Raw genomic sequence first — 17,549 nt, 5'->3', positions numbered from 1 at the left:
GTAACTCGTGAACCGAAGGTAGTTTTTGAAGATGTATTATCTAGTTTTTTTTTTTTTTTTTCACACTCTAATCTTACACATCATCAACTAACTCGAAGTAGAGGGATTTAAGACGGAAGTTGACGAGGTCTAATGTCCTCCATAACAACCTCTACAATCAAAGGATAAGTGGCATGGGTGAAGTCGATCATTTGAATACGGCTCATGAGATATATTGTTTGATAGACGGTACGTGATTTGCGCATATGGTGGCATGGTGAATAGTTAAATATCATCCTAAAGGTGGTTGGGGCGGTCGTGTGATGGCAGCTTGTGATGATGAGTGATAGCACACAGCCGCGAGTGTGCTATCACGCGTGATGCAGGCTAAGTGATGGGTATCGCATAGTGATGGAGGAATGTGTGCGTGTATGTGTGTGTTTGACGTTGGTGTTGAGGTATGAGTGGAGAATGTGTGTGTGTGTTTGACTGTGATGTTAAGGTGTTAAGTTGTAATTGAGTGTATGAGTGATTGACCACTGCAAATGTGATAGAGTAAAATGTGATAGAATATAATGGAGTGAGGTATCAAATGATGATCGGATATGGACATATAATGTGTGATGGGTGATAACGACCCATTCCACCCTAATACTTTTTAGTGAAACGTAACTTTTATTAATGAAATGTTTCTTTTATTCTTGTAATGGTTTATCAATGGCATTTAGTTTTTGTTTATCTAGTTTTAATTAGTTTATAATAAGTTTTATTTGTTTAGAAATGGTTAGAGACGGAACGAAAATAATTTGATGCACAGCTGATGTGATTAAGAATTTTGGCCACAATATTTTTCTTACTGTTTTTTTATCCATTGACCTTTTGAATTGGTATATTTTTAAAAACTGTTCTTACTTTTTGAGATACACATATCAAACGTATCATATGAGTTATTTAGTTAGTTGATACAAAGGGGTATATGCAGAACTTTTTAGCTATATAAAAATTATATTTAAAGGTCGATACGAACTGTAGAGAGTTTTTTTTTTTTTTTTTTTTTACTTTAAGTTTCACCGTTTACGTTACAAATAATATATGTCTTTAACTAATTTATTTTGTATTTAATTTGTTTTTACTCTAACAACTAGCGTATATTAACTTTTTAAAGAGAAAAATGCCCGGATAGTCCCTGTGGTTTCGCTTTTTTTCACCTATAGTCCCCAACTTTCTAAAATTACCTGAATAGTCCCTAACTTTTCATTTTTTGTTCCCGGATAGTCCCTGGGTCTAACTTCAGTTTGTTTTCTCTGTTAAGTGGGTGTAAAATTACAAAAATACCCTTAATAATTAATAAAAAAAACCTAACCTTTTACCCATCCCCATCCCCACCCCCTTCCCTTTCCCTTTCCCCTTCCCCTTTTCTTCTCTCCGACCGAATCACCATCACCAGTTTTCCTTCTTATTAAATAAATACACACAGTAATTCACATTCTCTCTCCCTACTCTTTCTCTCTGGTACCACCACCACCCTCAGCTCCACCTCCACCACTACCTCCACCACTGACCACCATCACCCCTGCCACAACCACCACTTCCGCCACACCCACCGCCATCAAGACCACCCCCGCCACAAAATCAACCATTGCGATCTTCTTCAAACCCCCTCTGTTTCTCTCATCAAAATCCAAACAAAACCTTAAATACCAAATCATGTTATCATAAACCCAGTTGCAAAACACCCAAAATTTCACACCAAGAAACCTATGAGAGCTCTAATTGGAGTTGGATTTGCCCTAACATCATCCCTCTCTTAACAGATGGGGCTGAAACCATAGATTTGCCCTAACATCATCCCTCTCTTGGAGAGGTTTTAAGTGCTCCCTTATGATATATGTTCGTCCTTCTGACCATTAATCTTATCTTGTTTGTTGGTGGCAGCTGGGACTTCTGTGTTAGACTGCAATATGTTTGGCCAGAAAGACAAGTTTGTGAGGTAAACTTTATCTTCACTAGGGACAAGTCATAACTCTTTCATATTAAACCAGTATTCTTCTAATATATCTATTTTTATATCTTGAAACAATAATTATTATTTTTTTTTATATATTTGGAGTAACACCCATTGTTTCATTTGAAGGTTGGATGATTTGGATTCAAGATTATCATCACCCTCTTCTTCAGTTGCTATAAATAAATGTGGATTCGACGGATTAACCCGTCCAAGACACGCAACCGCTACTCCCACAAGATCGTTCAAAAACGGAATCCGAAAAGGATCAGAAGGACTTAAATCAATCGGTCGATCACTCGGATTCAGGGTTTCTCATGCGGTTTTCCCTGAAGATCTAAAAGTTTCCGAGAAAAAGATCTTAGACCCTCAAAATAAATCCCTGAAGATCTAAAAGTTTCTGAGTAATGAACCGTGATTCACTAGCACACAAAAAACTAAACCCACCATCGTCTAATTTCTCAGAGAAATTATGTATGCGGCAGTTTATTGTGATTATGTTTAAGGATCCGGAGTAAGAAAAGTGAAAAACAAAGAAACATGCCCAAATCAGTAAGGAGGTGGTGGCCGACAGTGGTGTTAGGAGGTTGGATATCTCTGTTTTTTGTTGGGTGTTTGCAGGTTGCAGAGACAAAGAAAGAGGAAGAGAGAAATCCGATAGGGGTGTGGGGGTGGGGGTGGGGTAGGAAGAAGGGAGGAGGAGGGTGATGGTGGGTGGAGGTTGAAGATGGAGTGTGGTGGTGGTGTTTTATAAATAAAAATGAAGAAGATGCCCGGATAGTCCCTGTGGTTTGGCCTTTTTAAGAAAAGGGTATTTTTGACATTTCACACCCTTTTAACAGAGAAAACAAACTGAAGTTAGACCCAGGGACTAGCCGGGAACAAAAAATGAAAAGTTGGGGACTATTCAGGTAATTTTAGAAAGTTGGGGACTATAGATGAAAAAAGGCGAAACTACAGGGAGTATCCGGGCATTTTTCTCCTTTTTAAAAGTATGCAATTTTGTTTAAATTTATTCCCTCGCCATTCTAATATACATTTATATTGAAAATGGAATAAAGTGTTTCTTGGTATCGTAAACAATATGAGATATGTATATCTACACGTATGATATTAGTTGTTTAGTCAATATGAGATACAGTAGAAACTCTATAAAATAATACACTTGGGACCACCAAAATTTATTAATTAAAAGAGTTATTAATTAATCGATAAATTAATAATTATTAATTTATATATTAATTAATATTTTATTAATTTATAGTAGAATACTTAGTTTACAAACACCTTTCAAGCTTCCACTTAATTATTGTATACAATGCATGTATATCAAATGAACGGCCAAATTTGAAAGAAACCTTCAATCTCCCACCTTATTATGCTTCTTGTGTTCAATGTATCACTTTATAGACATTAAAAATATTTTCTATATAAATACAAGATCAAAATAGGTTAACACAAACAAATTGATTTCAACAAAAAACAAAAGACAATTGAGTCATTTTTCAAGAAACCTTCATAAATCATTCATGTAATATGCTAGAGTTAAATGCTTGGTTGGTCCCTGTGGTTTCCAAAAATTGCAGACTTGGTCCTAGTGGTTTACTAATTACATGCGTGGTCCCAAAACTTGTCAAAAATGCACTTGGTTGGTCCCCAGCCCTAACATCAGTTAAATTTCTTAGTTAACTATGTGTGAAATGACTATATTACCCCTGAAAGCCTAATCATTTTCTTCAACCTCTTACCCCTGAAACCCACCTCTAATACCATAGTTACTCCTTCCACAATCACTGCAGCTTTGGTCCATGATCTCCTTTCATCCTTCATCCACATCCCATCATAGATATCAATAACTATTCTCCGGAATCTTTAACGCGAATCCTCGTAACTGTTCTCCGGCACCCTCCGATCTATTCACGAATTAGACTCAAAATCTCGGGGATCACTCTCTGTTTAGTCTTTGGGTGATTAAGCTGACTTGCTGATAAGGATTTTGTTATAGGTTTTTGAATTCGTTTACAAATCACTATGTTACTTTTGTGCTGTAATCCTTCTTCTTTAATTTATGATATTTTTTTCAGAAAGAAACAAATAAATATGTTCTTTGATTTGATTTTACCCCTAATCAATCAATCTGATTAGGTTAGGTTAGGGTGTAAAGGAATTCGATTTCAGATTGCATATATGTTTTCTTCCTTTCTTCACAATCCTCCATAGTACTCCAAAATCCTACAACTTGTTCCAGGGTTACCACCGGAGTATGACACTATCGTCAACCAGCACCCCTACCATTATCTCAGCAGAACATGGAGTTGAAACATATTCTTCATTACCTTTAAGGCAAATTTGATCATGGTCTGCTTGTTCACCCCTCCAAGTCCTTGAAATTAACTGCCTTTATGGATGTGGACCGGAGGGACTGCCCTTGTGACAACCCGATCTCTCAGGGTTTGTACCTTTCAGCCCTGTGATTCTAGTTCCTCTTTATTTCCTTTGGCCACGTTCTCGCCATGCTAATTATTAAACGTGTGGTAATAAATTCATTAAACCTAAACGTAAATGACTGATTGTATATGGACTTGTGCCAAAAACATCAACTAGAGCCCACACACTTAAAGCTCGTGTAATCCGTAGATATATGAGTTATTTGAATGAGTTAAATGAGTTAAATGAGTTGACGGGTTATATATATGGGTTGTAATCAAGTTAAATGTTTTAATAAGGGTTGGTGAGTGATGTGGGCCGCACCTTGTGTGTCTTTGTGTTGTGAGCAGCCCATATCTCTGAAGCCCAAAACCAATCCAGCCGATATACATGCAACCACTTAATTGATTTCATGCGGCATTGCATTCCTTGTTACGCTAAAACACAAACGCAAACCCTATATCATTCCCCAGCCTTGTGCGACTACGGCAGGGATCCCCTCACCTGAAACACTCTACCTCTCGATCTAGGCCTCACATCTCCACTGGTCGCTAACCCTAAACATCTCCATAGTTGAGTACGGCAGAAGAGACCTCTCGAAACATAATCTGGTTCCATCTAATCATTGGTTAGTAAATCTTGATTGTTAAAGCTATTGTTAATTGCTAGTTGATGACGATGTTATGTATAATCTTGATTGCTAAAGTTATTACTCCGTGTTAAGCACTTAACTGTTTCGTGATTCCTGATTTAGTAATGATATGGGAGCGATCGACTATTGATTGTGATCATGTGAGTATGTCGCTTGATGAATGAGAACCATGATGTTTTAAGACGTAGAACTCAGTAATTATTAAATGTTATTGTGTGACTGGTTAGGGTTAGTATTGATAAATGTTAACTGGAACATGGTACCTTGATGAATCGACTTGATGTTAATGCTTAGATGTCGACTGAATCTGCATGAGATTTATTGATGATGTGTGAACTGATCTAATGTGTCATGTTTATGTAGTTATGGTGTGTTTCATAATCAATTCTGGATGTAACAGTGGATGTTAACGGTCAAATAGAATTAAAGGAACATGGCTTCATAATCAATTCTGGATAATGTGCATTTATTAATGCCATGTTTGTTAAATGATTACTTGAGTGCATGATCATTCCTTATGATGATGATAGAATGGAGATGCAACAGTGGGATTAGGGAATATAAATGATAAAGCCGATCATAGTTTGGGATAATTTGTTAATGAATTAAAAGTATGAAAAATCCATATTATGTGTAATGTGTATTAGGCAGCGAACTAGGGTTTTGAGAAATATTAGAAACATATTTCGGTTGGGCTTTTGTAACCGATTGGGCTGCACAAACAAAGCAGAAATACTTGATTGGCATGTTGGGTCACGATGTTTAACAACATATCTAGTTGGGCCGCATGGTTTAGAGGTAGTCACTTAATAGATTGGGTTGGGTTGTGTGAGCTTGGGTCACTCATGTGTATTGGGCTGCATAGTGAACACTTAGGCATATATGGCATTGGGTCATGTACTGAACATGAGCCGAGAAATAACAATTTATTTCTCAAACTGATTTGAATTATAAGCTAGATTCTTGGGTCGAGCGCTCTCGGGTGGGCCGCTAACTAGTTTAAATTGCACACGGTGTGAATAACGAGATGAAATACTAACTATTATGAGATTTCATGATGATAACTGACGGACATGTTGCATGATAAACTGTTATGATTCATAGAACATGTGTGATTCTTGTATGTCACTACATATACATGATGAAAGCTATGAATACGTGAATTACTGTTATGACACGTGAAACGATGGGTGTAAATGCGTGTACGATTCGTGTTTATTGCATGTGTAGAATATGTGGTTAATTACATGTAAAACTGATTCTTATTGGTAACCATATTAGGACTTGGTTGACCAACTGTAAGCGTAAACGAATATCTAGTCTTACCGAGCAAACCACAGGTGAGTTCATCTTTCTTGAGCATGCGTCCCGGTGGTTGGGACAGTCAGTGGGTATCCTGGGGAGGGATAAGTCTTTTGGGTAAAAACGGGAATGTTGGATAATATACTCTTCCTATCACCTTTAAAGTCCCTCCGTGTTGTTTGGTTACTGGGAAGGTAACATGGTATTAGTTAGTAGCGCTACTTAGGTTTGGCAACCTCACCCCGTTCCTGGGAGGACGGGTGTTGAACTAATGACCTAGTCATGACCAATGCTTTGATAGGAGCATTGGAGAAAGGGCAAAACAATCAGAAGCCGTCTTGTATTGGGGTATTATCAACATTGTTTTCAACATTACTTTCGGAATTAAATTTCAATGGATTAACTAATCACTTGGTAACTAACGTTTTCGTAAAACTATGAACTCACCAGCGTTGTCTGACACACTTGTTACATGCTCGCAGGTCGTTAGGTATCTTGGATTTGGGGAACTTGCTGTCTGGAATAGCTGGAGTGGTCATGGGTCGACAGGAAGGATTTATGTGACTGATTTCTTGATATTATACTTTGGTTTTGAAACAGTTTAACTTCGTTTACTATTTGCTTCCGCTGAACTTATTGGTTTTCGTTTAAACTTATTGAAGATGTTTTTATTAATAATGGGGATTTTATTTATAACTTGTATGGGTTCAATGTAATTGGTGGCTCGTTATTGGTATGTCACACGCCTAACAGGGACACTCCCTATGTGGTAATTTGGGGGTGTGACAGTTTGGTATCAGAGCCATTGGTTATAGTGAACTTGGTTTTAAAACGTTTTCATAAAACCAGACTATAACCGAACAGTACCGAAATCGACCATGACACTCAGCTCCAGACTGCAAGGTTCGTTCTCATTTACTATTGCGTAGTATATCTAGTGTACACTTATGTATAACATTACACGTGAATGCACACTTGGCACAACAGTATGAGACCTTATGTTATCAACCTCGGTTATATGATCTGTTAGTGTGACATTACCCATTGACTATCGTGATTCTTAACCCTGTAATGCCTTTCGTTTGCTGTTGGACGAGGGGAACCTTTTAGCGCAAGTTAAGAGGCACTGAGATGAGCATGCAAATTACCTTATTACTATGGGTGCACACATAATAATAACGTGAGGTGCATGTAAGTCCCAGTGAGGCTTAACGAACGTGAGTAGGATTCTGCCCTATTATGTGTAAACTTGATAGTTGTAGATTTTAATGTGAAACTTGACTTTTACCTCGTTTCGACCCTTAAGATAGTTCCCTTCTCTTATATAGAACCATGAGTGGACGTGGAGGAGGCCGAGGTGGTGGACGTGGTCACATTGCTATGACCCAGGCCGAATTAACCGACTTGATCAACACCCGTGTAGCTGAAGCCCTAGCGGCTTACCAGGCTGGTACGATATGTTGCCAATTACTCTCTATTCTTACGACGTATACTCGAATCTTACTTGTGTGTTGCATGTCCCTTCGTTTTAGGCCAACCTGCGAATCAAAACAATCCGCCTGCCTGCACGTTTAAGACCTTCATGGATTGTAAGCCACAGACCTTCAGTGGGACTGAAGGGGCTGTGGGACTCTTGCGTTGGTTCGAGAAGGCTGAATCAGTATTTGCTATGTGCAACTGTCCCGTGGGGGACCGTGTGAAGTATGCTACAGGCACTTTGGAGGATGGTGCCTTAACCTGGTGGAATGCCCAAGTACAAATGTTGGGTATTGAGATGGCGAATGCCACTACCTGGGATGATTTCAAGGAGTTGATGCGAGAGGAGTATTGTCCTCGTGATGAGGTTCAGAAACTGGAGAACGAGTTCTACAATCTGAAAATGGAGGGATCTGAGATTGAAGCATACACTAGGAGGTCTAATGATTTAGCAACTTTGTGCCCTAACATGTCTCGACCTCCACCCCGGCGAATTGAGTTGTATCTCAAGGGTTTAGCACCAGCTGTTAAGGGGTACGTTACTGCTGCAAACTTAGACAATCTGCCCCGAATCGTCCGTTTGGCACATAAGATTACTGACCAAGAGGTCGAACGTGGCAACCTGCCTCCACGTGTTTCTGCTACCACCTCGACTGCTACAGCTACAACACCTGCTAGTGCTAACAAGCGGAAATGGAATGACACTGATAAAGCTACCAGTGCCAGCCAATCTCAGAAAAGGGCAGACAACAGCATCCACCGTAGTTTTAGCCAGTCGTCTTCTGTGAACCAGAATCAGAGCAACGATTCAAATCAGGGTTCTTACGCGGGAAAGTTACCAAAGTGTGATAAGTGTATGTTTCACCATCGCGGGCCGTGCACCCGGGTATGTCATAGGTGCAACAAGGCGGGTCATATGGCTAAAGATTGCAGGGTCTGGCTTCCAAAGCAGCCGCAACAGCAGCCACAGCAACAGGAGAGGCAACAGTCCCAACAGAACCGGGGAAATCAAAAGGGGTGCTTTCAGTGTGGTGATGAGGGTCATTTTAAGAGGGATTGCCCTCAGCTTAATCAGAATGCTGGCAACAACAACAATACTGGGAGCGACAACAATGGGAACAATGGTGGGAACGGAGCACGTGGAAGAGTATTTACTATTGGCGCTGGGGGCGACTCGCAATGATGGCAATGTTGAGACCGGTACGTCTTCTCTGAATAATCTTTTTCCTGCTTCTGTTTTATTTGACTCTTGTTTCGATTGGAGTTATGTGCCTTAGGGTTCAGTCGTCAGTTAGGACTGACCCCCCCTTCTTGTAAATAAACATGTAGTAGAATTAACTGATAGTAGATCGATAGAAGCTTCTCATGTTCTTTTTGGTTGTAAACTTGATCTCGTGGGTCAAGTGTTCGACATTGACCTACTTCCCGATATTCTTGTAAGTTTTGGCGTAGTCGTTGAGCGAAAATTCTCTGTAAAGAGAAAATCGTGCGTATCCCTCTCCCTAGTGGGGAATCCTTATCAGTTCAAGATCATCGTAATGGTGCCATTGTTGGCATCGTCTTAGTCATGAAAGCCCAGAAGTGTCTACTGAAGGGCTACCCAACTATTCTAGCTCTCGTCACCGATTCGCCACTTTAAGAAAGGAAGATCGAGTGTCTTCCACTTATCCATGAATTTTCTGACATGTCTTCTGAAGAGTGAGCTGGTTTACTTCCACATCGTTAGGTGGAATTTCAGATTGACCTTATGCAAATCCTGATTTCCTTCTGGGATACAGCAATCCCTTGGGTTCGCTGGGTACTATCACAGATTCATAATGGGATTTTCGAAGATTGCGTAACTTCAACCTCCTTAGCACAGCGGGGAGCCGTGAAATTATGGGAAATAAAACAGGGAACGTCCTTTCAGCTTTTGAAAACCCAACCCTGCAACGCACTGAGCATCACTTCTATCTGATGGTACTTATGATCTGGCGGTATACCATGATGGTTCAAATTAGCGTCCTAGTTATACATCGATGCAACACAAGGAGGAGATGGCCACGTGGTGGACTTATAGGAAGAACTGCACGAGTCACGACCTACGGTGAAAGCCGGGGTCTTTGGATTTAAGTTGGAGGCATTACTTGGACGGTACCAAATGCACTACCTAGACCGATCACAAGGGCCTCCCGTATACCCTTGTTTTAAAGGAACTAAGCATGTAACGACATCACTGGATGGAGCTATTAGATGAATACGACCGTGAAACCTAGACGTGCACGAGCTTTGCAGCTCGCTATCCACACTAACATACCTGATCAGACTCGCCTTGTTCAAACTGAAGAACTGATGGATTTTGTCACAGACCTACTTACAACTCAAAACGGAAACATTATCGCCAGGATGATCGTTGACGGACACACGTTACTAGCACACCTTCTTGCAATCGATCAACTGACGAGTCTTCACAGCTTGTGAATATTCCTCTAAGAGAGGCGGTTGTAGGGCACGAGGTGCCAACCCCTGTCTGTCATCTCTGAATTTAATCTATGCATGAGTTATGTCAGGCAATACATAATACCCTTGGCTCACGTCAGGACCAGAGCATTTCTTATCGCCGTTGGGCAAACGATCAGAGAAAACGAACTCTCCTGGCACTCTAAGACATGCTGTGAGCATGTGTGTGACTGGCTTTGGTGCAAATTGGAAGGGCTCTTACCTATGGTTGAGTACTACTGCAGCAGTTATCATCCGGGTAACCAGACAACTCAGTGGAGACACTACATAGATAATCATGCCAACCTTCTTGTTAGACTGAGATGGTTGACAACTCAATTACCGGTCCAGGACTAGTACTCGAAACCCAAGACGTGGACCAAAGTTCCTGTGAGAACGCAAAGATCAGGTGAAGCTCTGTTATCCCCGATTGTTCAAATAGTGGGACCAACTTTCGATATCATTGTCGAATTTCGGGACGAAATTCCGTTTCAAGTTGGGGATGATGTGGCACCTGAGCAAAATCCGCAACAATCTTGATTTCTCACTTCACTTTTCTGTGCTTACTTGTCAAATTTCGGGACGAAATTTCTTTCAAGTTGGGGATGATGTGACAACCCGATCTCTCAGGGTTTGTACCTTTCAGCCCTGTGATTCTAGTTCCTCTTTATTTCCTTTGGCCACGTTCTCGCCATGCTAATTATTAAACGTGTGGTAATAAATTCATTAAACCTAAACGTAAATGACTGATTGTATATGGACTTGTGCCAAAAACATCAACTAGAGCCCACACACTTAAAGCTCGTGTAATCCGTAGATATATGAGTTATTTGAATGAGTTAAATGAGTTAAATGAGTTGACGGGTTATATATATGGGTTGTAATCAAGTTAAATGTTTTAATAAGGGTTGGTGAGTGATGTGGGCCGCACCTTGTGTGTCTTTGTGTTGTGAGCGGCCCATATCTCTGAAGCCCAAAACCAATCCAGCCGATATACATGCAACCACTTAATTGATTTCATGCGGCATTGCATTCCTTGTTACGCTAAAACACAAACGCAAACCCTATATCATTCCCCAGCCTTGTGCGACTACGGCAGGGATCCCCTCACCTGAAACACTCTACCTCTCGATCTAGGCCTCACATCTCCACTGGTCGCTAACCCTAAACATCTCCATAGTTGAGTACGGCAGAAGAGACCTCTCGAAACATAATCTGGTTCCATCTAATCATTGGTTAGTAAATCTTGATTGTTAAAGCTATTGTTAATTGCTAGTTGATGACGATGTTATGTATAATCTTGATTGCTAAAGTTATTACTCCGTGTTAAGCACTTAACTGTTTCGTGATTCCTGATTTAGTAATGATATGGGAGCGATCGACTATTGATTGTGATCATGTGAGTATGTCGCTTGATTAATGAGAACCATGATGTTTTAAGACGTAGAACTCAGTAATTATTAAATGTTATTGTGTGACTAGTTAGGGTTAGTATTGATAAATGTTAACTGGAACATGGTACCTTGATGAATCGACTTGATGTTAATGCTTAGATGTCGACTGAATCTGCATGAGATTTATTGATGATGTGTGAACTGATCTAATGTGTCATGTTTATGTAGTTATGGTGTGTTTCATAATCAATTCTGGATGTAACAGTGGATGTTAACGGTCAAATAGAATTAAAGGAACATGGCTTCATAATCAATTCTGGATAATGTGCATTTATTAATGCCATGTTTGTTAAATGATTACTTGAGTGCATGATCATTCCTTATGATGATGATAGAATGGAGATGCAACAGTGGGATTAGGGAATATAAATGATAAAGCCGATCATAGTTTGGGATAATTTGTTAATGAATTAAAAGTATGAAAAATCCATATTATGTGTAATGTGTATTAGGCAGCGAACTAGGGTTTTGAGAAATATTAGAAACATATTTAGGTTGGGCTTTTGTAACCGATTGGGCTGCACAAACAAAGCAGAAATACTTGATTGGCATGTTGGGTCACGATGTTTAACAACATATCTAGTTGGGCCGCATGGTTTAGAGGTAGTCACTTAATAGATTGGGTTGGGTTGTGTGAGCTTGGGTCACTCATGTGTATTGGGCTGCATAGTGAACACTTAGGCATATATGGCATTGGGTCATGTACTGAACATGAGCCGAGAAATAACAATTTATTTCTCAAACTAATTTGAATTATAAGCTAGATTCTTGGGTCGAGCACTCTCGGGTGGGCCGCTAACTAGTTTAAATTGCACACGGTGTGAATAACGAGATGAAATACTAACTATTATGAGATTTCATGATGATAACTGACGGACATGTTGCATGATAAACTGTTTTGATTCATAGAACATGTGTGATTCTTGTATGTCACTACATATACATGATGAAAGCTATGAATACGTGAATTACTGTTATGACACGTGAAACGATGGGTGTAAATGCGTGTACGATTCGTGTTTATTGCATGTGTAGAATATGTGGTTAATTACATGTAAAACTGATTCTTATTGGTAACCATATTAGGACTTGGTTGACCAACTGTAAGCGTAAACGAATATCTAGTCTTACCGAGCAAACCACAGGTGAGTTCATCTTTCTTGAGCATGCGTCCCGGTGGTTGGGACAGTCAGTGGGTATCCTGGGGAGGGATAAGTCTTTTGGGTAAAAACGGGAATGTTGGATAATATACTCTTCCTATCACCTTTAAAGTCCCTCCGTGTTGTTTGGTTACTGGGAAGGTAACATGGTATTAGTTAGTAGCGCTACTTAGGTTTGGCAACCTCACCCCGTTCCTGGGAGGACGGGTGTTGAACTAATGACCTAGTCATGACCAATGCTTTGATAGGAGCATTGGAGAAAGGGCAAAACAATCAGAAGCCGTCTTGTATTGGGGTATTATCAACATTGTTTTCAACATTACTTTCGGAATTAAATTTCAATGGATTAACTAATCACTTGGTAACTAACGTTTTCGTAAAACTATGAACTCACCAGCGTTGTCTGACACACTTGTTACATGCTCGCAGGTCGTTAGGTATCTTGGATTTGGGGAACTTGCTGTCTGGAATAGCTGGAGTGGTCATGGGTCGACAGGAAGGATTTATGTGACTGATTTCTTGATATTATACTTTGGTTTTGAAACAGTTTAACTTCGTTTACTATTTGCTTCCGCTGAACTTATTGGTTTTCGTTTAAACTTATTGAAGATGTTTTTATTAATAATGGGGATTTTATTTATAACTTGTATGGGTTCAATGTAATTGGTGGCTCGTTATTGGTATGTCACACGCCTAACAGGGACACTCCCTATGTGGTAATTTGGGGGTGTGACAGCCCTAACTCGCTTAGATCAACCTCTGTGTACTGTGTTTTCATTGGAGACAGTCTTGTCTTGTGGTCACCCAAAGTTCTACTTTGTCAGAGGGTGCCGTCTGTCGGAGGAAATTGTCGGAGGGTGCCGTCCGATCAGACGAGCATACCTCGTAACTATGAGTTGAAGATAAGGTGGGTTTGTCGGCGGTGGTGTTAGAGGCTAAAGAAGATGATTAGGGCTTTCAGGGGTAAGAGGTTGAAGAAGATGATTAGGCTTTCAGGGGTAATATAATCATTTCACACATAGTTAACTGAGAAATTTAACTGATGTTAGGGCTGGGGACCAACCGAGTGCATTTTTGACAAGTTTTGGGACCACGCGTGTAATTAGTAAACCACTAGGACCAAGTCTGCAATTTTTGGAAACCACAGGGACCAACCAAGCATTTAACTCTAATATGCTATATATAAGGAATTATTAATTTATATTTTATATGGGGTCTAAAGAAATTATCAAAAATGTATTATCTTATAATTTTAGCGAATTATTAATTTACCACCCTATCCCCGAGTCGGGACCGGCAAAAAATATTATCTTAGAGAGTTTATTAAATAATCGAGTATTAATTTATCGAGTTTCTACTGTATGTATATCTACACATATTATATCAATTGTTTAGTCAATAGAAAGATGAATATCTAGAACTTTTTAACTTAATAAAAATTATATTTAAAGATCGGTAAAAACGGTAAGGTTTCCTTTTTAACCTTTAGTTTCATCATTTACACACACCATAAATAATATGCATTTTAACTCCTTTTTCGTTAATTTATTTTAATTATATAAGTTTCCTTCGTTAACTTTTTAAAAATATACAATTGTGTTTAAATTTTTTCCCTTGACATTCAAGTATAAATTTTATTAAAAACGAAGTTGTATTCAAAATATAGTGTTTCTTAATATCTTGGGTAAATTACATTTTTGTCCTTTATGTTTGTATCGTATTGCAATGGATGACCTTTAACTTTAATAATTACAGTCACAATCCTTTATTTGTTAAACTCATTACACCTTAGGTCCTTTATCACTAACCTAGTTTATTTTAAATGTTAAGTCATATCATGTGCACCTCATGTGAGGGCATTTATGTCTTTTCACACCTTTTATTTAAAACAAATTTAAAAAATACAACAAAATGAATTTTCTAAAAGGGTCCTAATATTAATACATGGCAAAAACTTATTTGCACATGGTGTATACGGGCCGTATACAGTTATACGGCCCGTATATAATAAAATAAAACTAGCAAAGTCTGTGCCTTCAGACTTTGTCAGTTTTTTTCATTCCATACGGGCCGTATAACTGTATACGGCCCCTATACACCATGTGTAAAGAATTTGCATGGTCGTATACAATGGATACGAATAATGTATACGGGCCGTATAACTGTATACGGCCCGTATGAAAAGAAAATTAGATTTTACCCAAAGTATTTAATGGATTTAAGGTGTCAATCACACGAGACATTTTACAATCGTTAGGTGGTCAAATCTTTCTAAAAGTAGAAAAAATAAAACTTTAATAAGTAACAAAGATTGAAAAAAAAACGTGTCGTATGACTGTAATAAAAAGGAAGGGTGAGGCATTTGATGAGAGTTGTAAGGAGAAGCGTTTTAATCACTTGTTTTCAACGGGGATGTAACGCAATGATTCTGCTAGTGGTCGGGCTTCCAATGCTTACACAGGGTGATAAACAACGCTGATATGAACCCAAACCAACTGCTTTGTCTTGAGTCGTCGGGAAAACTTTTCCTCAGGGGAGGGTGAGTAGTATGAGTCTGAGTCCATTGTGGTTCGTGAATGTTTCGAATCATCATAGAAGACGTGTCGGGTTCTGCTAGAAGAGTATAAGGATTTTGTTGGTTTGTTTCCAAGTAGGGTTTAGAATGTTTGAAGTATTCTTGGTTCAATACCAACTCTTCTGAAAGACAAGAATACAACGTTCATGTATCACAAGGAATGACCGATCTAAGGCAGAGAACCTGATTTAGATACACAAATTCATCACCGGTTTCTACAGCACAAGCACATACACAGTTTGTGTAGAGATCTTTACGTACAAATTTGCATTATCCTTACGGTTACAAATGAAGTATTAAAAGATGTTAGTTTCTTGACAATATGGTTTCTCGACAAATGAAGTATTATCTGTCCTTGCTGCCTCTTCGGTTGGTAAAAGACATAGGATGGTTTCTAATACAGGCTCTTTTAGAGAAGCGTTGGGATTCAAGGGTTTATGAGTAAAAGATGGTAGTTTATTGACAGTATGGTTTCTCGACAAATGAAGTATTATCTGTCCTTGCTGCCTCTTCGGTTGGTAAAAGACATAGGATGGTTTCTAATACAGGCTCTTTGTCAGTTGTGGTTGATTTATAGCAGGAGGTTATGAAACGAATATATGTTTATGCGAATTCACAACATCCTTGCTTTATTCTCTTTAATCTATTAGAACGATCCTTGTGTTGTCACGTGCATGCGTTTAATTCCCAACATCATCTGTTCATCATTATTCTTGAAGATGAAGATGAAGAAACGAGGGTTTATTCTCATTAATCTATTAGAACGATCCTTGACTTGAATTTGTGGATTTCGGTTGGATCAGAAAAACTTAACAAGAGAATCAACTAAAAAAATACAATTGATTACTCGGTCGAATAACCGGTCCGTTAAAGTTGAGCTTCCTGATGCAACTTTCACAGTGGTACCAATGTCCTACTACTACAATCCTTCCAACGCCTGATTCCGATACAACCCTCGATGTTGATGAGTGAAAGAATTAACATTCTGATTCAGATTCAGGAAACAGATGTTTATGAGTGAAAGAGTTAACATTCTGATTCAGATTCAGGAAGCAGATGTTTATTAGTGTTTTGAGAAACTAACAAGGTAAACCTGAATTTTCAAAATTTTAGATACTTACTTAAATCGTTAGCAATGCTAGATGTCATTTTGGCTGAACCACAACCTATTACCATTTTTACCAACAGTATACGGGTCGTATACTGTTTATACCGATCGTATACTATGTATACGATGATTGTATACGGGTCGTATATTATTATACGGCCCGTATACTATTGGTAAAAAAATGGTAAAAATTGGTTTATTCTCTTTAATCTATTAGAACGATCCTTGTCTTGAGAACCTGATTCTGATTTAAACAATGGAATTTGTGGATCAACAGAAATAACTGAAAATAACTCGCCATTCTCTTGCATCTGTATACGTTGATTGTGGATTTAAGTTGCAAGAATTGTGTCTGTCGCATGGACTTAGACTCATACTACTAGCAGAACCCGACACGTCTTCTGTGATGATTCGAAACATTCACAAACCACAATGGACTCAGACTCATACTACTAGCAGAAGAACCCGACACGTCTTCTGTGATGATTCGAAACATTCCGAATCACTAGCAGAAGAACCCGACACGTCTTCTGTGATGATTCGAAACATTCACGAACCACAATGGACTCAGACTCATACTACTAGCAGAAGAACCCGACACGTCTTCTGTGATGATTCGAAACATTCCGAATCACTGCCGTTTTTCTCTTCCGGTTACCAGGCCTATCATCTCTGTCTACGTTTGGTTTCAGCTACTGGAGTGAAATATTTGTTGGAATTTGTGGATCAACTGAAATAACTGAATACAACCGGTCAAATCACACACTATATAAAGTGTAAAGTTATCGTGTGTTGTAGCTTGTAATAGATTAACTAGACCCCTCAAGTTGTCATTCATAACAACTAAGCGTCTGGAGAAGAGTATGTTGATATAGGAGAGTTGATGCAATTTTACAAGCATTTTACAAGTTCATCACCGGTTTCTACAGCACA

At 39.0% G+C, this 17,549-nt stretch overlaps 1 long non-coding RNA gene across 1 annotated transcript; it reads left to right on the top strand.

Moving 5' to 3' along the window:
• The first annotated feature begins 1,401 nt into the window (after nt 1-1,401).
• LOC118484960 lies at nt 1,402-2,210 on the top strand. Its single transcript, XR_004875226.1, has 2 exons — nt 1,402-1,969; nt 2,114-2,210. It is a non-coding gene; the product is annotated as an uncharacterized LOC118484960 (long non-coding RNA).
• Nucleotides 2,211-17,549: the final 15,339 nt, after the last annotated feature.

This window comes from Helianthus annuus, chromosome 12 (assembly GCF_002127325.2).
Source record: "Helianthus annuus cultivar XRQ/B chromosome 12, HanXRQr2.0-SUNRISE, whole genome shotgun sequence".
In the NCBI taxonomy this organism is placed as follows: domain Eukaryota; kingdom Viridiplantae; phylum Streptophyta; class Magnoliopsida; order Asterales; family Asteraceae; genus Helianthus; species Helianthus annuus.
Note: the sequence above shows the minus strand (reverse complement) of the source record. Positions and strands in the feature narration are given on the sequence as shown.